General features: G+C 35.9%; 1 protein-coding gene across 1 annotated transcript in view; it reads left to right on the plus strand.

Moving 5' to 3' along the window:
* Positions 1 to 882: 882 nt before the first annotated feature.
* Positions 883 to 25,057, plus strand: part of LOC110659079 (protein REDUCED CHLOROPLAST COVERAGE 3) — a 32,600-nt gene continuing 8,425 nt past the window's right edge. Inside the window, 2 exon segments of the mRNA XM_058141844.1 lie at positions 883 to 1,471; positions 17,065 to 17,160. The gene's annotated coding sequence lies outside the window, so the exon portion shown is untranslated.

Raw genomic sequence — 25,057 nt, forward strand, 5'->3', positions numbered from 1 at the left:
TCTAAAAAAGGCATAACATTATTTTTTTGGTAATTGATCAAGGATTTAAAAGTAAAGTATATTAACATTATTTTTTAAAATTTTTAGTTATTAAAAATTAAGTTAAATGTATTGCAATTAAATTAGATTTTAAGAGCAAAGTAAATTTAAGTATTTATTACTTATAAATTAAATTTGAACAATTTAATAGATTAACAACTTTTAAATATATGTTATTCTAAAAAAAAAAAACTCTAAATAGATGTTATAAAAAAAAGTCTATAGACATATATTTTTTTAAATATTTTTTAGATAATAATAATAATAATAATAATAATAATAATAATAATAATAATAATGTCAATCAAAATTTTGCTATTTTCAAGTAGTGTTTACAGAGAAAAAAAATAATTGAATAATTGAAAAAATAATTAAAAAGAAAATAATATAAAAAATAATAAAAAAAATAATTCACTGTTCCTATTAAATTAAATAATTGAAAAAATAATAAAAAAATCATAAAAAATACACTGTTAAATAATTGAAAAAATAATTAAAAAGAAAATAATATAAAAATAATAAAAAAAATAATTCACTGTTCCTACTAAATTAAATAATTAAAAAAATAATATAAAAAATAAAAAATTCACTGTTCTTTAGGAACAGTGAAAAAGTTGGCTGTTTTAAAAAAATAATATAAAAAATAAAAAAAATCACTGTTCCATGGAACAGTAAAAAAGTTGGCTGTCTCAGTTATATATAATAATTGGATAATACATGTTAAAATTCTCCTAAAATTTATTAATAAAATATTTTTCTTATCGAAAAAAAAAAAAAAACGTTATTACATTTTTTTAATTTGCTCTCTAAATATGCGGCTTGAAAAGTCACGTTAAGTTGGATCTCCATCAGAATCAATTTTCTGGCCTTCTTCCAGAATGTATTGGCAACTTGACCAACCTTCAAGTCCTTGAGTCATCGTCCCAATGTAATAGTCGTCCTATTAATGAGATTGTACAGATGGGTGAGGTGGACGTTGTAGATGCTGGCCGCGAAGAAAGTGTGGCTCTTTCTCCTAGCGATGGCAGGCGCCACTGCCCTTTTGTCAACTCCCAATCCGAGGATCCCCTTGCATCTTTTCCAGTTTTTGGGCCTGATACAGAGAACCTCGTGTTGTCTCCACTTAACCTTGGAAATTTAGAATGCTGCAGCCTGAATCATAGCCCAACCTCCTCCTTGTCTTTGGAACCAAATCCTCTAGCCCTTGTTCCCTACAAAAACCCAACCCATATTCCCCCTACAACCTGGTCTAAGAAGTTGCTTCAGCTTTCTGGGATTTCCAAACAAAGAAGGAAATGTAAATGATCAATGATCTAATGGAATCTTGCCCCAAGTTGTATGAAGGGGGTAAAAGAAGAAAGGAGAGGAAGACTATTCAGAAAAAGCAATTGAAGGATCGAACATCTCCAGATCACTCCAGAGCTTAAACCAGGTTTCCCCTTGCTCTCCTTCATATAGTGATATAAATCATGTCAATTCCCGCATTTGGAGCTCCAATCCTAAAAAGAGTTATGGAGATGTTCCTTTCAATGTTAGTGAGGAAGCTCATTAAATGTTAAAGCTTGGTAAAGACTTAATGTTGGGGTTCTTGATTAAACAGATTAATGCTGACATCGAGTTGTGGAGGGACGCTATTTAATTATCTCTGTATTGGGATCTAGAGTTTTTGGTTTTCTTGATTCTTCTTTTATTTTGGCTATTTTGCCTTGTGCCTTGTGATTTTGCATTGATTTCCTGTGTCGTAGTTGGGTCGAATTCTGGTCATCGTTGGTTCCTTTTGTTAGTGGTTTTCTTCATGGTGCTTGCTTTTGATGTTCGTGTTCCAAGGATTGGTGCTATTGGTTCCCCTTTGTAGTTTGGTTTGGTTCCTCCCCTCTCTGTGTTCAAGGGCACCTTTTTTTTTCATATCTTTAGTTGGGTCTCAAATTGTCGGGTTCTAATGTTTGGTTATGCGCCTCTTCTTGCTATTCTAACTTTTCGGTTCAGCGTTTTGTTTCTACTGCCTTTTTCACGCTGCTAACGAGTTTCACTGTTGGTTCTATGGGATTGTGGCAATACACTTTGCTTTGGCAAGGCATTGTAAATCAGTGATTTAGCCTATAATTATGGTGCAAGTCAAAACATATATTCTGCCTATAATCATGATCCTTAATTTATGTAAATTTCCTAGATTAGTTCCTTTGTATAGGAATTTCTTATTTTAGCTATTCAGTACACCGTATATAAATAGGATCTTTGTATACATTAGGACACACGGTTGTTTTGACAACTCTTTTATGAAACACCAATATTAGCGATTATCAAGTGTACATGGTATCAAAGTGTGGTTTTGCTTTGATCCTTGAAGAGTCATTTTAAGACAATTCTGATTGTCTCACTTTCAGCATCAATAGCACCCCTGGTGATTGCTTGCTTCACGTGCAAGAATTGCTGAATCTGCTTCCTTGGGTTTCTCCACTCCAAGTGTGATCCAAGTGTGATCTGTACCTTGCTTCTTGTAATTCTATGGATTGTGATAAATCTGATACAATAGCTGTTAAGTTTAATGGGAGGAACTATTCCCTATGGGAATTTCATTTTCGTATTTTTATTGAAGGCAAGGAACTTTTGAATGTTTTGGATGGTTCATTAAAAGAGCCTACAAATGATAAAGAAAAAGCAAAATGGAGAGTCGATGTGAAAACCCATATACATTTATTATTTATTATTATTTTATTTTAATTAGCTAACAATAATTTAATATATTTATAAAAAATATATATATTTTTTTAGATGGTCTGCTTATTTATTTTTAGATATATATATATATTATTTTTGAAATTAAATATATATCCTAATCAACAACCTTCAATAATAACTCTATTTCCATTCTACACCTAATAGAACTCTTGAAATATATATATACCCTACTCATCTCTTCTAAACTTTACTCTCAAAACCTCGTTTGTCACCCCTTTTTCTATCAAATACTCTCAACAGAGAATCCCTAAATTTTTACTTCTCTATTCATCACATTCGATTCTGTTTTCAAGGTAAAAATTCTCATTCTTTATTCAATAATGGGTGAATTTGATTTTATTTTCTTTCATTGATTTGTTACAACTACCCTAGAAATTTATTTATTTTTTTATTTGATCATTAGTATTGAATTGGATTGATCATAATTACTGTAAGATAATATTTTTAAATTTAGATTATATATATATAGACGCTTCAATTGCTGCCGAATATATATATATATATATATATATATATATATATATATATATTAAAATTATTTTATTTTATTATTATTTAATATTTTTCTTTTATATTTTGGGTATGTAGGAGATTCAAATATTCATTCTGTCAGCTGAAATTGTCTCTCTTTTATTGAATCTAGCTATTATTTTGGAGGTTCCAGGTGAGTGGTAATTATAGTACATGGCACCGTTTTTGTCCCTTTAAAAATTTCTTAGCACTAAGTTTGTTATTAAATGAAATTTTAAATCAATATTTTAACAATGATTTTATATGTGATTTTCTAGAGTTTTATTTTATTATTGAATTTTATCTCGATTTTGATTAAATAATTGATTTTGCCAACTATCTCTGCATTAGACCCATTAGGATTAGAACAGTGCCTTTAATGTATTTATATTGATTGATATTTGACTATAAAATTTACCGATGTGTTCGAATTGATTTGAGATTGATTTAATTTTATTGAATTGATTTGAGATTGATTTGATTTTATTGACTCTCAAAACTATTGAAATACACTATTGGAATTGCATTATCGCTATTATTTGCTATCCAAATTTTTTATTGATTTTGATTGATTTGTACAAATTGATTTTCTGTTTTGAATTGGTACCGTGCCCAGATTCGCTTTACGTTATTCGCCCCGCCGTGGACTATCACGGTATTAGGTTGCATTATCGAGTCATGCATCATTGCGGTTTATGGTTTGCATTAGTATCATATGCATTGATATCTCGTGAAGAAGGAGGAAGGTATCTAATATCCGATAGCGCTACTATCCGCCTTTGGTGATGTGTATCATCACCCCGTGCAATCGTACTACAAAATTTTTATTAAATGAATTTCTTTTATATATATGTTTTATGAAGTTATTTTATTAATGATTTTGACAAAGATGAGCATGATTTTATTGAATAGAAAATTTATTATGAAATTAATCAAGCGTCATTGTTCCTATTCCGCTGTGTGCTATAATTATCATTCATCGAGCATCTAGCTCAAACCACGCTTTCCGTCTCATATCCGCTTCATCAAGAGAACTCGCACTGATCCAAATATTCACCCATTTTCTGGAGAGGGACAACTTCGATTTGTTCTCATGGTATGCCCAATTCATGTTTTCTGCTAATAATTAATTTAGTTTATTGAACAGTTTGAGTTTTTATTGAAATCAGAGAGACTCAGCTTTACCTATGGGATAATTATGATGTTTATTCAAAGATTTTGTTTATTTGGATTTTGTCTAATTTTGGGATTAGTAAGTGACAATATATTTATTCAAGATACTGATAAGGCTTGCATGTGATTTAAGAATACTTAAATTATGCACCATTCATTCAAATTTTTGGGTCGTGACAAAGTTGGTATCGAGCTTCGGTTGAGGTCTAGTAAACTTATGAGCATAGGATCCTTAACGCCTTTTCATTTATCATTGCTTTAGATGTCTGCCCTTCGCACTTCTCACTGCTTTAATTTGGCTCTCATTTTCAAATTTAATACTTGTTTATTAAAATGAATAGGTGCCTGAGTTTGTTAAACGTAAGAGGAGAGCTAGGGCCAAGGGTCTTGATGGTGCAAACCTTGATCCAACAAGGGAGGTACCACCTCAAACTATTTATCAGACATCTGAATAGACGCCTATGGCTAAGACTGGGACACAACCATTCCTTTATTTCTCCATACTTTTCCACGATATTTAGTACACCACCTACTTTGTTAGAGTATCCTTCATCTGTATCAACACCTATGAGGAACGCAATAGACACTGATATGGTGCATAAGGGATGTATAGTTCACATTGGAGATAGGGAATTAGTTGCAGATCTTGTTTCTTTGGATATGTTTGAGTTTGATGTGATTTTAGGCATGGATTGGTTAGCCACTTATCACGTTTCATTGGATTGTCATAATAAAGTTGTACTCTTTAAAATTCCTGGGGAGGCAGAATTTCAATTTCAGGGAGATCACAGTATAGCCTTTAGTAATCTTATCTCCGTAGTGAGTGCTAGACGATTATTGCGAAAGAGGTGTAAAAGGTATCTAGCTTATGTTAGAGATGTTCAGGTAGAAGGTGTAGGTTTGGAGAATGTTGCAGTGGTTAAGGAGTTTCCTGATGTGTTTCCAGAAGATTTATCAGGTTTACCCCCGGAGCGAGAGGTAGAGTTTGGTATAGACTTAGTTCCTGGAACTGAGCCCATATCTATGCCACCTTATCGTATGGCACCAGAACTTAAGGAGTTGAAAGAGCAACCACAGACCTACTAGATAAGGGGTTTATTCGCCGTAGTGTTTATACATTGGGTGCTTCTTTTTTATTTGTACGGAAGAAGGATGGGTCTTTGAGAATGTGCATTGATTATAGGCAATTGAATAAGGTAATTGTGCGTAATAAGTGTCGACACCATATTTTGGCCGATCCCTAGAATCAATAAAAAATTCTTTTTTGAACAGCTAATCACGTTTCCAGTCCCTCTTTGATAGGCGGTCACATTTCCGATCTCTCCTCACAGAGAATTGAATCAATGCTAAGTCCTCACATTCATTAAAGCCTCGCCGATCTCTCAAAATCATTTTACCGACTCTCAAACCCGATGCTGATTCCCTGACTGCCAAGAATATTCCTGATCTCTGTTGATAAATGAAATGAATCGCACTAGATCTTTTCCTACCGCTTTATTGCCGACCTCCTTTCCGAAAGGTTAAGAGCTAAAGTTTTGGTTCGATTCCGATCTTAAGTGTTCGAGTTAAATTTTCAAAGTTCGCTCAAAGATTTCTCCCCTACCGATCTCATGTTTAAAATGCTTTCCGATCTCTCATACTTAGATTAATAATCACATTTAGTTTTTGTTTTGCTGTGCTCATACAATCAAATACTCAGACAAATAATGGTTTAAAATTTTCCGATCACAATCATTCATTGAACAAAAGGCATTCCATTTCATGTCATAATTTGTAATAGTTATTCTACTGGGATCACCCCCTTTCCCTACATTTGGATCACTCTCCTCCCTCTCTCACCCTCACCTTCATCCTCACTGCCTTCATCATTGTCCTCGAGCCACGCCCGCCATCCAAGAGAAGTCTTCTTCCGGGTAACGCTCGGAGTGCGCCATGAGATCCTTGTGAGCCTTCACATCTCTGCCATATTTCCGTCACCATCTCTTCATCCCTCTCCTTAAGCTCCTTATCTTTCTCCTTAAGCTCCTTATCCTTCGCCTCGAGTTCCTCTATAAGTTGAGCGACCTGAAGCTTCTTGGCGTGAAGCACCGGACTTCTTAAGAGCACGGTCCCTCTCATCCAAAACACGATTCTGCTCGCCAACCGGTCTTCATGGAGCTTTGCCGTCCCTCGACTTGAGATATATAATCCCGAGCGGATGAGAGTTGGGATCGGAGAATCCACCTCCCGATTCTTCTTCCCGATCTCCTTACCCAGCGTGAATCCTTTCCGATCATGGTCCGTTCACTAGACACTCCACGCTTAAGCTCATGGTCCGAGTCAATATGTCGCCGAGACCATTCGGGATAGCCTCCGATCCTCCGAAAAGAAGATGGTAGACCCGTGATTTTGAAATCGAGTTCTCCTCGATCCGGTTATTCCTCAAGCGTGATCGATTTTGAGCGCCCAGAAGAGGTCCTCCTGCTTGAGTAGGCCCCTTCCTCGCTTGGAACAACCGCAAGAGTCGGAGGCTGCTCCTCCGATCTAGGAGGAGATCGGGTAGCTTCGGTGGTCGCGGACCAAGGTTGAGGTGGGTCTCTTGTATCTCCCTGTTCGTGACGGTGTTTGAAGTCGTTCCGAACGCTTGATCTCCTTTATCTTCCGGGAGATCTCTCTCTCCTTCTTCCGTTTCCTAGAGCCATCGCCACCCGCCATACCTGCACAAAGAAAAGGTTAGTGAGATCGCTAAGGTCGTGAGAATTGAGATATAGAAAATACCGATGCCAAGGTTAGAGAGCGGAAGTTCGCGGTCTTGGCCAGTGAGCAGCTGAACAGTCCAATGGTGTAGCTCGGCAGTCACCGCATCCAAACAAGAATACTTTTTAGTGGCAGCCTCACTCTTCAAATCCATCACTATTAGGCTTTCATCTTGGCTCAGGGTGATGTGATTCGAAGCAAAGGTCCCTGGTACCAACAGCTGCGGGGGAAGTCCTCAAAATGGCTCAGATCTTTGCTCCTCACAATGAAGAAACGATTCTTCCAATTCTTAAGAGACGAGGGCAGATCGGAAAAGAGCCCGCAACGAGGCTTCGCCTGAAAGAACCAGTGGTCATCGTCCTTTCGGCGAGTTAGCCTGTGCAACTCTGCGAACACCTTAGCCGTAGGTCCGATTCCCTTAGCTCGGCATAGGCCTCAAGGCTACTAAAATCCGCCATGAGTTAGGGTGGATCTGACGATGCTCGCCGGTGAAGTTTTAGGACCTCCTTATAGAAGTCATCCGGGAATCAAGACCGGCTTAATCGTTCCTCATACACCATGACTATGTCGTTCTCTTCAAAGGAGTGATCGACACTAACATCGCCATGGCACTTGATCGGCTCATATGAATCGGGACAAATGTTGTATTCTTGAACAACGATTGCATCGGATTCCCAAGAACCGATGGAAGCTCGCCTATAGGAAGGGTCTCTCTCCTTGAAGGTGGTGCAAGCCTTGATGGTATGACCCAGCCCGACTGGAGCAGACCCTAGGGGTTCAAGTTGCGTGCTTGGCCCGACCGCCTCTTCTTCATCGACGATGACCATGAGAATCGAATGGAAGGAGGGCTCGCGCTCTCGACCTTCTGCACCGCTCATTTTCAAGGAAAAAACAAAGAACTTAAACTAAAAAGGATTAAAGCCCTTGAGTCCGATCGGGCGCTTGAGAAACTGGAGAAAATGAGAGAACTTTTGTGAGTGTGGGATTGAAAATGGAATGAGAGAACAACCGCTAACCCTCCCTATTTATAATAGTCCGAGCATTTAATGCTCGCGAGGTTCTAGGCGCGCATCGATTGGTGAGACTCGGCAATGTTCTGACACTTCTCTCAAATATCCGAATGTTCTGAGATCGGTTAATTGGAGATCGGCATAATAAGTTAGATATTTTGAATAAAGGATCAGTTAGGTGTCGTTCAGATCGTAAACCAGATCGGATAACCACATTAGAGACCGAAAAATAATCAATGCAAAAATAATAAGATGATAACTGCAAAATAAAGTCTTTATTTGCAAAAAGATCGGATTACATCATTTGGGCGATCTCTAGGGATCGGATTACAATAAAGGTCTAGCTACATCATGTGGCCGATCTCTAGAGATCTGATTACATTGAAAAATTACATCATTTGGACGATCTCTAGAGACCGGTGAAAAATCCTATCTGAAGAGGCTGATCTAAGGATCAGTTTATAACTTATCCCAAGGATACTCCCAGGTGATCTAAGGATCAGTTTATAACTAATCCCAAGGATACTCCCAGGAGATCTAAGGATCAGTTTATAACTGATCCCAAGGATATTGCCGACCGGAAGCTTAATCCGCTTAACACCCAATGTGGATAATCACTGTGAACACTCAATGTGATGAGAAGCCGAATGAACTCGGTTGAGCAACTCGAGATCGGTACAACCGCCCACAATACGGATCGGTCAAATCAGTTCTCTCACCATCGTCAATTAGGACCATCCAATCACCGGATCGTAAATTTTCAATGAGAATAGGAATTCCATCTAAGAGGATCAAAACCACGCTTGTAGCCTAACTTTCCTAAACAGTAGAACCAAGAAACAAGGAGAAAGAGAGAAAAAATGAAGGAAATGCCACTATCAACAGGGGTATATATAGGGGAAAATGGGCATTTAATGTCGAAGCGAAAACGGCTTTGACGCTCAAAATCGAGATGTAATTAATGCTTGGACCGAATCCGCATCGATCGTGGATAAAAGAGATCGGAGATAGGAGATCGACATGAGAGATCGGAATAGGAGCTAGGAGGGATCGAAGACAAAAAGAATAAGACAAATTCCAATAACCGCCGAATGAGCCGAGGTAGTTAAAGCGTGCGACGAGATCTCCACCGCACGCCTAAGAATCGCCCCGCACGCCGACAGTGCCGTGGTATGTCATGATCAGACATCCCAATCTCCACCGTTGATCTCACTTGTAAGGATAAATCCGAACCCTTGGATCAAAAGAGAAGACGACAATACCGGCTTTTCACTCACTTCGGATCATTCCGACAAGAGGATTCAAGACTCGGATTAAAAGAGGAAAAGGACAAATATTTTGAGAAGCGATCAACCATTCGCTTTGATTCTCTTTAATTCCTAAACATCCGATCATGTACTTCAAAATCTTGACCTCAATCTCCTCAAAATGAATCGACCCTTCATGGAGCACCATTCCTATAAATACCGCATGAAAACTGCTCAAGGGACGAAAAAACGAACGGAAATATAGACAAGAGGTCGCTATTATCGTGGAGGAACTCTGAAACTTCATTCAGTTTGTTACTCTGCTGTTTTGTAGTGATTAAAAGACTTTTGAAACTAGTTTTCAGGAGTGTTTTCTTGGAAAAGGTTTTGAATACTGGAACTCCATATTTCGCTTTGTTCATTATCCGACATCAACTCAGCCGATCAATCCGCCATCTTCATCACTATTTACCATCTCATAGTTATTTCAATATATTTGGCTCCTCACAGGTAAGAGCTCATACTGTTGCTTACGTTTATTTTCCACACTTCCTTTGTTCTTTATACATCTGCAACTTCCTTCAAAGATTATTTTGCACTAGAGAACCTCAAAAGGTGTTATTGTAGGAGTTCATGCTACTGTTTTATTAAGTGTCCACGTTTATTTTCCACATTTTCCTTGTTTTCTTACATCTGCGATTTTCTTCAAGTTTACTTTTTGCGAACGATCCCAAAGAATGACACTCCTAAATCATTTCTTTAGTGATCGCTTATTTCTATTAATCTTCATCATTTCAAAGCAAGTTTTCTAACTCCTAGTATGTAAATGTTTGGGTAAACGAGGCAATCGCTGCGACTTAGAGGTCTCTTTTGAGGGAAGACATGAATAACACGTCAGAAAATAGCCAAACTATTAGGGTGACATAAATGGCGATCAAAGAAAGGCCACAAAGTGAGACAAAACCAAAGTAAACGAAATAGAATAGATCGGTCAATGTATATTGGTAAAAATGAATATCCGAAGGTCGGTAAATCAAGTCTAGTTTTCCCCGTCTAGCCAAAAGGTATCGAGAAGCCTTATCCCTGACATCTTTGAACGCCAGGATCTTTAACTTTAGGTTCTTAGGACATCAAAATTCAGGAGATCAGAAAAGTCTTTTTCAGGCTCCTGTTAACTTAAAAGAGATCGGAGGAGAGTTCTTATCCGGTCTTAACTCAAAATTTTGCTAACTATTAAATAGGGATCGGAGGAGAGTTCTTATCCGGTCCCAACTCGAGACCTAAATAACTTAAAAGAGATCGGAGGAGAGTTCTTATCCGGTCTCAACTTAAAATTCTAATAACTATAAAAAGGAGATCGGAGGAGGGTTCTTATCCGGTCTCCCCTCAAAACTTCAAATAAATAACTTAAAAGAGACCGGAGGAGGGTTCTTATCCGGTCTCCCTCAAAATTTTAATGAACAACTTAAAAAAGATCGGAGGAGAGTTCTTATCCGATTCTCACACCCGTTCACTAAGGTTGTCTCATTTACTTATGTATCTGAGTGATCCAAATTTAGTGAAAAATCAAACATTCCTTCTACCAAGAGGATTAACATTGCCGCCTAAGCCCTTCTAACTAATTTGTAAAGGACGCAGAATTAAATCTACTTACCCTTATTAAGGGACAAGGTGGGGTGCCTAACACCTTCCCCACCTGCCGTTTAATTCCGAACTTAGAATCTCTGTTTTAAAGTGGTTTCATTTTTAATTTAACTTCTCAAATGGTTTTCTTTAGTTTCCCTCAAAACTAAGGTGGCGACTCCTCACTCTTTCCCACTTCGGTGAGTGATCGTCCGGGCGACCGCAAAATCCCATTGCGACAATAAGTATCCTCTTCCACGCATAGATGACCTGTTTGACCAACTTCAAGGTGCAAAGTATTTTTCCAAGATTGATCTTCGATCTGGGTATCATCAATTGAGGGTCAAGAAAGAAGACATACTCAAGACGGCCTTTAGGACTAGGTATGGACACTATGAATTTCTTGTAATGTCTTTTGGTCTTACCAATGCTCCGGCCGCTTTTATGGATCTCATGAATAGAGTTTTCAAGCCTTTCTTAGATCAATTTGTTATAGTGTTCATCGATGACATTCTAGTGTACTCAAAGAGTAAGGAGGAGCATGAGCAGCATTTGAGAATTGTCCTTCAGACCTTACGAGAACACAAGCTATATGCCAAGTTCTCAAAATGTGAGTTTTGGTTAGATAGTGTGGCTTTCCTAGGCCATACAGTATCTAAGGATGGGGTGTGCGTTGATAAGAAAAAAGTTGAAGCAAAGGTTCATTGGCCTAGACCACAACCGTGTCGAGATTCGTAGTTTCTTGGGTTTAGCAGGTATTATAGACGGTTTGTTCAAGACTTCTCTCATTGCAGCTCCTTTAACTAAGTTGACATGAAGAATGTGAAATTTCAGTGGTCCGAGGCTTGTGAAAAAGTTTTCGTGGAGCTTAAGACTCGCTTAACTACAAAGACTGTTAGCCCTTCCATCCGGATCGGGGTTATGTAGTATATTGTGATGCTTCTAGGATTGGTTTAGGATGTGTTTTGATGCAGATGGACGGGTTATTGCATATGCTTCTCGCCGCTTGAAAGGCACGAGCGAATTATCCAACTCATGATTTGGAAATGGTCAGAATTTTTGCTTTGAAAACTGGAGGCACTATCTGTATGGTGAGACTTGTGAAATCTTCACTGACTACAAAAGTCTCAAATACATATTTGACCAACGTGATCTTAATCTTAGGCAAAGGAGATGGGTAGAATTGCTGAACGATTATGATTGCACTATACAGTATCATTCTGGAAAAGCTAATGTAGTGGCTGATGCTCTAAGCAGGAAGTCTTCTGGTAGTTTAGCCCATATATCTACCAAGATGAGGCCTTTGATTGGTGAATTACATGAGTTGCTAGATCGGGGAGTAGAGTTTGAAATCATAGCTGGATCATTCTTAGCACATTTTCGAGTTAGGCCTATCTTGATTGATCGAATTAAAGCTGCTCAAAAGAGGGATTCTCAGCTGTGTGAGATTATAGATAATATTCATCAAGACCAAGCTCACGGATTCATGTTGAATGATGATGGAGTTTTTCGTTATGGCACTAGACTTTGTGTCCCCAATGTTGATGAGTTGAGAAGAGAAATCATGGAGGAGGTACACCATTATTCGCTTACACAAGACACCTGTGTTCAACTAAGATGTACCGTGATTTAAGGGAGCATTATTGGTGGGGTGGCATGAAGAGGGATATTGCGTAATTTGTTGCTAAATGTTTGACTTGTCAAGGGTTAAAGCGTAACATCGAGAGACCATCTCGTTACTTGGCCATTGCCTATTCCCAAGTGGAAGTGGGAGCATATTGCCATGGACTTTGTTGTGGGTTTACCTAGTACACGAGGTGGTTACAATGCAATTTGGGTGATAGTGGATGATTGACAAAATCGCTCATTTCCTTCTGTAAAGACTACATAAGACTTTGCTAAACTTGCACAGTTGTATATAAACAAGATTGTTATTCTTCATGTAGTACCAGAATCCATAGTCTCTGATCGTGTTACTCAGTTTACTTCTCGATTTTGGAAGAAATTCTAAGAAGCTTTAGGAACACGAGTAGACTTTAGTACTGCTTTTCACCCTCAGACGGATGGAAGTCAAAAAGGACCATACAGACATTAGAGGACATGCTTCGTGCATGCGTTATGGATTTTGGTGGCTGTTGGGATCATCATTTGCCTTTAGTGGAGTTTGCTTATAATAATGCTTATCGTGCAAGTATAGAGATGGCTCCATATGAGGCATTATATGGTCGAAAGTGTAGGTCACCGGTTTGTTAGGATGAAGTTGGAGAAAGAAGGCTTACTAGACCAGAGTTAATACAATTAACTTCAAAGAAGGTTCGAATAATTCGTGATCGACTTTTGACTACTCAAAGTCGATAGAGAAGTTATGCCGACCCTAAGCGTAAAGATGTAGAATTTATGATGGGTGATCATGTATTTCTGAGAGTTTCCCCTATGAAAGGAATCATGAGGTTTGGGAAGAAAGGGAAGCTTAGCCCTCGTTTTATTGGTCCATTTGAAATTTTAGAAATAATTGGAGCAGTTGCTAATCGTTTAGCCCTTCCACTTGGTTTTGCACATGTACATCCAGTTTTCCATATTTCTATGCTTAAGAAGTATGTACCATATCCATCTCATATTTTGCAACCTCAGACCATACAATTTAGGAATGATATGTCATATGAGGAGTAACCAATAAAGATTTTAGATCGACAAATTAGGAAACTTCGGTCTAAGGAAGTGGCTTTGGTCAAAGTCTTGTGGCATAATCACTCAAGTAGTGAGGCCACATGGGAGGCAGAATCTGAAATGCGAGCCAAATATCCTCACTTATTTGATTCTTCAGGTTAGAATTTTGTCTATTCAAATTCGGGGACCGAATTTTTTTAAGGGGGGAAGTATGTGAAAACCCATATACATTTATTATTTATTATTATTTTATTTTAATTAGCTAACAATAATTTAATATATTTATAAAAAATATATATATTTTATTAGATGGTCTGCTTATTTATTTTTAGATATATATATATATTATTTTTGAAATTAAATATATATCTGCAATCTGAACAACCCAGTTCAATAATAACTCTATTTCCATTCTACACCTAATAGAACTCTTGAAATATATATATACCCTAATCATCTCTTCTGCTAAACTTTACTCTCAAAACCTGTTTGTCACCCCCTTTTTCTATCAAATACTCTCAACAGAGAATCTCTAAATTTTTACTTCTCTATTCATCACATTCGATTCTGTTTTCAAGGTAAAAATTCTCATTCTTTATTCAATAATGGGTGAATTTGATTTTATTTTCTTTCATTGATTTGTTACAACTACCCTAGAAATTTATTTATTTTTTTCTTTGATCATTAGTATTGAATTGGATTGATCATAATTACTGTGAGACAATATCTTTAAATTTAGATTATATATATATATATATATATATATATATGAACAGTGACGGGACGCTTATATATATTCGGCAGCAATTGAAGCGTCCCGTCCCTGTTCATATATATATATAAAAGTTATTTTATTTTATTATTATTTAATATTTTTCTTTTATATTTTGGGTATGTAGGAGATTCAAATATTCATTCTGTCAGCTGAAATTGTCTCTCTTTTATTGAATCTAGCTATTATTTTGGAGGTTCCAGGTGAGTGGTAATTATAGTACATGGCACCGTTTTTGTCCCTTTAAAAATTTCTTAGCATTAAGTTTGTTATTAAATGAAATTTTAAATCAATATTTTAACAATGATTTTATATGTGATTTTCTAGAGTTTTATTTTATTATTGAATTTTATCTCGATTTTGATTAAATAATTGATTTTGCCAACTATCTCTGCATTAGACCCATTAGGATTCCGGGAACAGGCCTTTAATGTATTTATATTGATTGATATTTGACTATAAAATTTACCGATGTGTTACTGAATTGATTTGAGATTGATTTGATTTTATTGAATTGATTTGAGATTGATTTGATTTTATTGACTCTCTGAAACTATTGAAATACACTATTGGAATTGCACTATCAGTTATTATTTGCTATCTGAAATTTTTTATTGATTTTGATTGATTTGTACAAATTGATTTTCTGTTTTGAATTGGTACCTGTGCCCAGTATCTGTTTCTGTTATCTGGCCCCGCCGTGTGGACTATCACGGTATTAGGTTGCATTATCGAGTCATGCATCATTGCAGTTTATGGTTTGCATTAGTATCATATGCATTGATATCTGTGAAGGAGGAGGAAGGTATCTAATATCTGGTAGCGCGCTTACCATCTGACCTTTGGTGATGTGGGGTATCATCACCCTGGTGCACTGTACCATAAAATTTTTATTGAATGAATTTCTTTTATATATATGTTTTATGAAGTTATTTTATTAATGATTTTTGACAGCATGAGCATGATTTTATTGAATAGAAAATTTATTGTGAAATTAATCAAGCGTCTAATTCCTATTCCGCTGTGTGCTATAATTATCATTCATCGAGCATCTAGCTCAAACCACGCTTTCTCATGCATTATCTGCTTTGGATCAAGAGAACTCAGGTGATCCAAATATTCAGTCCATTTTCTGGAGAGGGACAACTTCGATTTGTTCTCATGGTATGCCCGAATTCATGTTTTCTCGGGCTAATAATTAATTTAGTTTATTGAACAGTTTGAGTTTTTATTGAAATCTGTAGAGACTCCGCAGTTTACCTATGGGATAATTATGATGTTTATTCAGCATTTTGTTTATTTGGATTTTGTCTAATTTTGGGATTAGTAAGTGACAATATATTTATTCAAGATACTCTGATAAGGCTTGCGTGATTTAAGAATACTTAAATTATGCGCCGGTCATGATTCAGAATTTTTGGGTCGTGACAGTCGATAATGCTTGAGTTAGTACTTGGATTTTAAATTCAGTTGAGCAAGACATAGCTTTAAGCTTGAGACCTTTCAATACTGCTAATGAAATTTGGGTCCACTTACAGAAGTTATATTCTCAACCAAATCATGCTATACTATTTGAAATAGAATATGAAATTGCTAGAATCAATCAAGATGATAGGGATGTACGAACATTTTACTCTGAACTCATGGGATTATGGACTGAACTTGATATAGTTTCTATGAGTCTTATTAACAAATCAACTTATGCAGATTTAAAGAAAGAAAAGGACAGAAATAGGGTACTACAATTTCTTATGAAGCTTATGCTAGAATTTGAGAATATAAGGGCTAATATAGTCAATCATGGGATCACAGATTTTGATTTAGTTTTGGGAGAGTTACTTCGAAGGAAACTCGGTTATGAACTCAAGCTAACCTAGATGCAAAAACTAATAATGTTAATACTGTCTTTTTTGCTTCTCATAGCAGAGCATTAATGAAGAAACTGACTGGGGAAAATGGAAAAGTTCAATGTAGATTTTTTGAAGTAATGGTGCATATATAGTCTCATTGCAAGAAGAGGAATGTGTGCAATTACTGTAAGAAGAAGAGACATGTGATACTTGAGCGTCGTCTGCTACAAAGGAACAAGCACAACTGAGCTGCCTTATTCACTTCAAATGGACTTACAGAACAAGAAGTGCCCAATACCACTAGTACAATCTCACTCAAGATGCCATACCACAAATGATTCAATTTACTTTACAATCAGCTTTTCCAGGTGCTATATCCTCTACTTTCTCTGTTGCTAGTTTATTAGGTAGAAAAACTCAATCACTCCTTGGTTTCTTAATTCCGGAGCCTTTAATCATATGTCTAGTTGAAAACATTTTTTTTTAAACTTCAATCATGCTCACCAAATGGTACTGTCATTACTGCTAATGGAGAACAACTTCCTATTAAGGGTGTTGGAACTCTTTCTTTGGCCTAGTCTCTACCGCTCCCTAATTCTCTTTATATTCCCACATTAACTGCAAATTTGATTTCTGTTGGTCAGTTGGTTGATCAAAATTGCTCAGCTAATTTTTCTCCTTCTAGATGTGTTATACAGGACCTGCAAACTGGGAAACTAATCAGGAAGGGGCTTAAGCAAGGGCAATTTCCCGTTGGACCTGGATATCCCTTCTACGCCTCATTGCGCCAAAAAGTATTCTGTTCCATTTTGTCATTCTGTTTCTTTAGCTTCCAAATTTTCATTAGCTAATAAAAAATGGTGTCTTTGGCATCGACGCTTTGGACACCCTCATGACAATAGGCTCAAACTCGTGTAATTCCAATTTTCTTCCTGAAAAATTAAGCATTCCCGTTGATTTACTTTCTTTGAAGTGTGAAAGTTGTTCTATTGTTAAAGCTACAAAACTCCCTTTTTCTCATAGTACTTCTAAAGTAGAGGATCCATTTGAGTTAATACATGCTAATTTATGGGGTCCATCTCCAATTTTATCTCGATTGGGCTATAGATACTTTGTTCTTTTCATTGACCATCATACAAGGTACACTTGGGTATACTTTTTGCGTGCATAATTTGATCTGACTAATGTTGCAAAATCTTTTTTTACTATGATTGAGACACAATTTGGAAAGATTATTAACAAATTTAGATCTGATCCTGGTGGAGAATTTTGTTCTTCACTGCTTAATACTTTCTTTCAAGAAAAGAGAACCATACCATAGCAATCATTTCCACAAACATCTGAACAAAATGGTGTGGTGGAAAGAAAAAATCACCGTGTTATTGAACTTGCCCATACCCTTTTACTTGAATCTTATGTACCACCAAAAAGCTGTCCATACAACAGTATATACATCTCATCAATAGACAGCCAACTCCAACGCTTGATAACAAATCACCTTGGTTTCATTTATATAAAAAATCCCTTGATTATTCTTCACTTTGTGTTTTTGGATGTGTGTTTTGTTTTATTACCCCCTCATGAATGTACCAAATTATCCCCCAAAGCTGCCAAATGCGTGTTTCTTGGTTATAGTGATAAACATAAAGGATATATATGCTATGATTGTGACGTAAAAAGGATACCCATCTCCCGTCATGTCACTTTTTTTGAAAATTCAATCTTTTTTCCTTCATCTCAAGCTTCTTATCACCCAAACACTAATGAGCCTATCTCTTTCTTACCTTTTTTTCCTAATGATTCTCTAACCTCTTCATTAGAAGTTGATCCAGGTTCAACGGTGACTCAACCTATTATACCTCAACCTGATCGCAATTCTGAGGGTCCTTTAATTACTCCTGAATCCACTCCAACCTCACCAACACAGTCACCATCAACTCCACCACCACGACGGTCACTTCGTCTCAACCTTGGCCATCCTCCAAAATCGATATGGTTACTCTCCAGAGCGGTATGATCCTTCCACTTCTTTTTTTAGCACCCTTGAATCTATTCCTATACCTTCTACCTATAAGCAAGCAGTAGAGCATGCTTGTTAGAGACGTGCAATGGAAGAAGAACTTTTGGCTCTTGAAACTAATCATACTTGGGACTTAGGTCCTATCCCAACGAATGCTTTATTGATTGGTAATAAATGGATATATACTGTTAAACTTAAGCTTGATGGTTCTCTTGACAGATATAAAGCAAGGTTGATGGCTCAGGGGTATAAACAAGAGTATGGAATTGATTATGAGGAGGCATTTTCTCCAGTAGCCAAAATGACCACAGCCCGTACTCTTTTTGCTGTTGCTTCTGGAAAACAATGGCCATTACATCAAGTGGATGTTAAAAACGCGTTTCTTCATGGGGACTTGAAAGAAACTATTTATATGAAGCCTCCACCTGGGTACTCTCTTTCAAATCCAGATATGGTATGTAAACTTCGAAAATCTCTTTATGGTCTCACACAAGCCCCTCGTACATGGTTTGAGAAATTTTCTTCTACCATTAAAATGGCCAACTTTCAGCAAAGTTCTAATGATCCTTCATTAGTCACTTGTCATTCTTCCAAAGGAATTATTGTTCTATTGGTTTATATGGATGATATGCTTATAACAGGAAGTGACAGGGAGGGAATTCATAAATTCAAGCAATTTCTTCAGTCCTCATTTCATATGAAAGATCTTGGACAAGTGACTTATTTTTTAGGTTTGGAAGTTTCTCACTCCCCTACTGGTCTCTTTGTCAATCAACATAAATATACAACAGAGTTGATCAAATTAGCCAATCTTACTGATGATCAAACTTGTTCTACACCTATGGAACCCAATCTCAAATTAAAAAGAGATGATGGGGAACCCATATCTGATCCTACTCTCTATAGAAGGCTTGTTGGTAGTCTTATCTATCTTACTGCCACTAGACCTGACATCTCATATGCTGTCCAAGTGGTGAGCCAATTTATGTCTGATCCATCGAAGATTACATTTAACCGCTGTTCATCGTATCATCCCACTACAGAGAAGGAACAATGAGGCAAGGCTTATTCTTTGGCTTACTCATTACAACTTGTGGCTTTTGCAGGTGCAGATTATGTAGGTTGTCTCGACACATGACGATCAACTACTGACTGGTGTGTTTTCTTAGATTTAGTCCCCATTTCTTGGAAATGCAAAAAACAAGATACAGTTGCAAAGTCATCTACTGAAGTTGAATATCGCTTCATGTCATATGTCAGTTTAGAAGTAGTTTGGCTCCATCCACTACTCTTGGATTTTGGAGTTTCATCTGATCAACCAACTTCTCTCTATGCTGATAATATAAGTGCTATCAGAATAGCTACGAATCCAGTGGATCATGAACGTAGTAAGCATATTGAGGTAGATTGTCATTATATTCGTGACCTTGTACAAGATCAGACTCTCCACCTTTTTCATGTTCCTTCTCAAGATCAAGTTGCTGATCTCTTCACAAAATCGATGATACATGCTCGCCATGATTACTTAGCCTATAATTTGACAATGTGCATCAATTTGAGGGGGGATGTAAATCAGTGATTTAGCCTATAATTTGTTTGCTGGTTTACAATCACCGCAAGTGTACAGATCGCGAACAAGTAATATAGTAGTGAGTAGAGTATCGTTCCTAAGAAGACCGTGTTGAGTACTAAACTATAGTGACTTTAATTATCTAGATGATCAAATTGTATAGAACTAGTGATTAAATCTAAATTAAAAGAAATAAAATCTAAAATAATTAACAAAACTTGAATATTAATTAATAAAAACATTCTAGAGGTAGGGATTCACACTTCAATCAATTATAGAATCAATCTAATTCATTCAATGCATGGGAGATTATTACTTTGAAGTAAATTAATTCAAAGTTATCTTAAGTCCTCTCTCAAGGCACTCAAGGTGTATTTTAATTAACCTAAACCCTACTTTCGTGACGATTAAATTAATTAAAACCCATTATGTTCTTTGATTAATTGTTCGATCCACATAGAATTCCAGCCTATCTCTAGATCAAGAATCCTAAGTTCAAAATCTTGATTTTTCAATATTAATCTTCACATTTCAGTCCTTCAATTAATATGTAGAATCAATACTAAGGTGGGTACCAACACCTAATATATTAAATAAAATCAAATAAGATCCATAATTAAATTGAGAGTGCTACATCCCTAACCCTAGAAAAAAGAAACTACTCACACATGGTGAGTTTTACAATTAAATTTATAAAATAAAGAAAAGACATGAGAAGAAATAGAATGAAAGAACCCAGATGGAGAATTACAACATTGGACTTTTGAAACTTCAGTTGAAAATCCCTTCTAGCAATCTTGCAGATCTTGTTTCTCCTTTGCCTCTTCTAAAGTTAATGTGCATTCTTGAATGTAAATTTTTTCTCCCCTTCAATTCTTGACTTATTATATTTATATCTGCTGTAAAAACTCTTATTTCAGAGTCCTAAAAGCTTTAAAAGTCCATCCAGCCAAATTGGAAGGAAGAAAAGTCGAGTCAGAATTGTAGTGTTACACGCCCCATGTAACTTTCTGTTGCTTTGTTTTTCGAGTTTTCTTCTGTGCAGAAGGTTGCACGAGGTCCAGGAAGTTACACGGGGTAGGTTACATGGCCCGTGTAATGCTTCTGGCCCTCTATTCTTTACGTTTTAACCTCCAGATCTCTTTTAAACTCATCTTTGGCTCTAGAATCACATAAAAAACCTGATAAAATATAAAAATCAAAGAATTGGATTGGATTAACATGTTTTCTAAAATACTATTAAAAACACTTAGTCAAAGACGCTAAATGCTAACAGGATGCAATGAATATCAACCCTAAATATCTATATAATTTGACTTCATCATAATTATGCAATCTTAGCCTATAATTATGGCTCAGGTCAAAACATATATTCTGCCTATAATCATGATCCTTAATTTATGTAAATTTCCTAGATTAGTTCCTTTGTATAGGATTTTCTTATTTTAGCTATTCTGTACACTGTATATAAACAGGATCTTTGTATACATGAGGACACACGGTTGTTTTGACAACTCTTTTATGAAATACCAATATTAGCAATTATCAAGTTTACAGGCATATGAGATAGGGAGAGATTTAGTTTCTATTTGGAGTTTTGGGTTTTTGCTATCATATTGGTTCTACTTTATGTATATCTTGTAGGCTCTTTTGGAATTGTTTGGAATGGTGGTTCAAGGTCTTGCTATGTGAATGAAATATTTCATTTAATTGCAGTCCAATTGGTGATTTGATTTGAACAACAATGAAAACAGAAGGCTCATGAGGCGTTAGATTTTCGAGGATGCTTTTCCACGCACCTGCTACTGCAGTTGTTAGTCTACTTGTGCAACCTTAAAAGCATTCTTTTTGGAGCTCAATGGCACTATTACCTGAATTTTCATGCAAAGATAGGACATTTTATAATTGGTAGTTGCATCACAAATTATTTTATTTAAATATCAAGAAGTTAGCTTGTGTATAGTGTTGAAGTTGCTGGCCTTTTGTAATGTCTTGGTATTTTAGTGTTCTTGGTGTTGTAGTAAGGTTTTCCTATCCTTTTTTATCTAGTAAAATCTTTTGCTAAAAAAAAAAAAAAACAATATCACTGGTTAGTCCCTAAGGAATTTGGTTCAATCCTTCCAAATATAGCCTTTATAAAAATGTCAAGGAATAGTTTTGTCTTTTGATGGTAATCTTCCTTCTTCAATTGGTGAGATAGGAGGACTATCTTTTCTGGATTTGTCCATAATAAGTTCTCATAAGAGTTTCTGGAAGTTTGTTTGCGAATTGTACCGATTTAGATATATTAATTCTATCAAGCACCAATTTTCAAGGGAACATTTTTCCTAAGAATATGAACATGAGAGACTTGAGGGTCTTAAAATGAATAATAACAACTTCAGTGGGATGGTTGTAGACTAGTTGAATAGTCCATTGCTAACTGTTTTGGACTTATTCAATAATAAGGTATTAAGTGCAATTTTGATTCAGCTATGTTAATCTGAGCATTCTTGAAATTTTAAAACTCTCACTTAATAGTTTATATGGTTTATGCCTTCTTACTTTAACGCTTCAACTTTGCGATTCTTGTTTCTTGAAAAGAATAGTTTAGGTGGTTCTATACCCCATGTGCTTTCTAAAATTCGTAACTTAATGGCACTGGATCTAAGCGACAATAGGTTATCTAGAAAAATTCCACCTTGGATTGGCCAGCTTTCCAAATTGTGAGTTCTTTTTGTTATAGTAGGCATGCAAATCTAAGGCATGTATACAAATCGCACAATTACACAGTATAGAAAAAAGAAGAATAACACATGATTTAACGTGGTTCGACCATAAGGTCTATGTCCACGGGCAAGACAAGAGGAAAAGTTTCACTATGATGAAAAAAATAAGATATAATCACTCAGAACTCTCAAATCTTAACTCCAGTGTATTTCTCAAATATCTCACAATTCTACCGTAAAGGGCAGAATATTACAATATTTATAATGGTCTTTGAAAAAATCTATATATATATATATATATAGAATAACAAATATAATTTCTTTTGGCAAATAACAAAGTTATTTACTAATCCCATCAATAATAAAAAATTATTTTATTTATAATTATTAATTTTATTGTTGTGAATTGAGATGAAATAATATAATTTAGTCAGTGCTTTTAAATTCTAAAATTCAACTCACTTATATTTGTAAGATTATCTAAATCTATTACTTTTCTTTATGCAGAATTTTCAACTTTTAAAAGTTTAGAGATTTTGAATTTGGAGCACAATGAATTAACAGGATGTATTCCTGAATATATGTGGACTCCACCTTTTCTCAAAGTATTATCTTTATCCAACAACAAACTCAATGGCTCTTTGCCAAATCAAAGTAAGTAGCGAAATTCCAATTTTGTTATTATCAATTGCAATGATTTTGTTACATAGAATGGAGATGATAATGTTATTCTTTGTTATATAGGTTTGTGTGGCTTGAAGAGTCTTCAAGAGTTAGATCTCAGATTTAACAAATTTAGGGGCAGTCTTCCATAATGCCTTGACAATTTGACATCTCTCACATTCTTAGATGTGTGTGGAAATCAATTAACAGGCCATATTCCTTCATCTTGGCCAGCTAACCTTAAATGTATTAGTCTTAGCAATAATCTTTTTGAGGGCTTATTCTCTTTCAATTTAATTGCTAATTATTCTACCCTTGAGGTGGTTCTATTAAGTGGCATCAACATTGCATTTGATCAAAATAGTTAGATTCCAACATTTAAGTTAAAATTTCTTATAATGCAAAGTTGTGGTCTTGACAGTATTCCTGAGTTTCTCTTTCACCAATTCAAATTGGGAGTACTCGACTAGTCTCACAACAAACTCAAAGGAAGGTTTCCTAATTGGTTGCTTGAGAACAATAGAGGATTTGAGATCCTAAATCTTATGAATAATTCTTTCAATGGCTGGCTTGAAGAAATTGGTACAAAGATGTTTCCAAATATGGCATATCTTAATTTAGCCAAAAATTGTTTTCAAGGTTATTTTCTTTTTTCTGCTAGCGATGACTGCAAATTGAGAGATTTAGATTTGTCTTATAACAACTTCTCAAGGGAAGTACTAGAGAAACTACTTTCAAGTGTTTGTGATCCTTAATGAAAAGAAAGCACATTTTGTTTGTCTTTGATTTTGGATCCCTTATACCATAATGTGATGGAATGTGATTAGTTACTTATCAGCTATAAGGGTGATTTTATTGCAGAACATCATTGCCAAGAGTATTTTTCAATTCTAATTTGAGGAATGTACCAATGAAACTTGGAGGTAAAATAACACGTTGCCATAAAAAAGAAACATTAAGTAGAGATGTGCGATTAAGGTTTCTATGGAGCCAATAGAATAAGATAGGTCGTAAAAGTTTTGTTAGAGTCCAAGTCCAATTGGAATTAGGAAGTATAATTAGTTTAGGAAGTTTAGTAGAATTTAAATTATGAAGTTTAATAATTAGAGTCCTAAAAGGACTAAGTTTTAGTGGCCTATATATATGAATAGTTGGTTGGCCATTATATGGAATGTATTGCAGAGAGCCCATAAAGTGGAGAGGTGTGTTGAATTCCGTAAGTTTTGTTTGAGTGATTTTGAGGGTAAGAAAAATAATTAGTGGTTGTAATTATTTTTCCTTGATAGTGGATTTGTTTGGTAGAGTAGGCTTACGCCGAACCACGTTAAATTTTGTGTTCTTTATTTTATGTGGGTGTAGTTTTTTACAACAAGTGGTATCAGAGTCTGGTTCGAGATGTCAAAGATGGCGAGCACAAAATTTGAGGTGGAGCCGTTCGATGGAAAAAATAATTTCAGTTTATGGCAAAGCACCGTGAAGGATGTCCTTGTGCAACAAGGATTAATTAAAGCATTGAACGAGAAGAAACCAGCGACCATGAAAGATAATGATTGGGAGGAGCTTCAACAAAGGGCTGTGAGTACGATTAGATTGACGTTAGCCCCAGATGTGAAGTACAGTGTCTTGGAGGAGACATCGCCTGTTGTATTGTGGAAGAAATTGGAGAGCCTGTACATGTCAAAATCACTCACAAATCATTTGTACTTGAAGAAGGAGTTGTACCAACTCAG

Source organism: Hevea brasiliensis, unplaced genomic scaffold, assembly GCF_030052815.1.
Source record: "Hevea brasiliensis isolate MT/VB/25A 57/8 unplaced genomic scaffold, ASM3005281v1 Scaf252, whole genome shotgun sequence".
In the NCBI taxonomy this organism is placed as follows: Eukaryota; Viridiplantae; Streptophyta; class Magnoliopsida; order Malpighiales; family Euphorbiaceae; genus Hevea; species Hevea brasiliensis.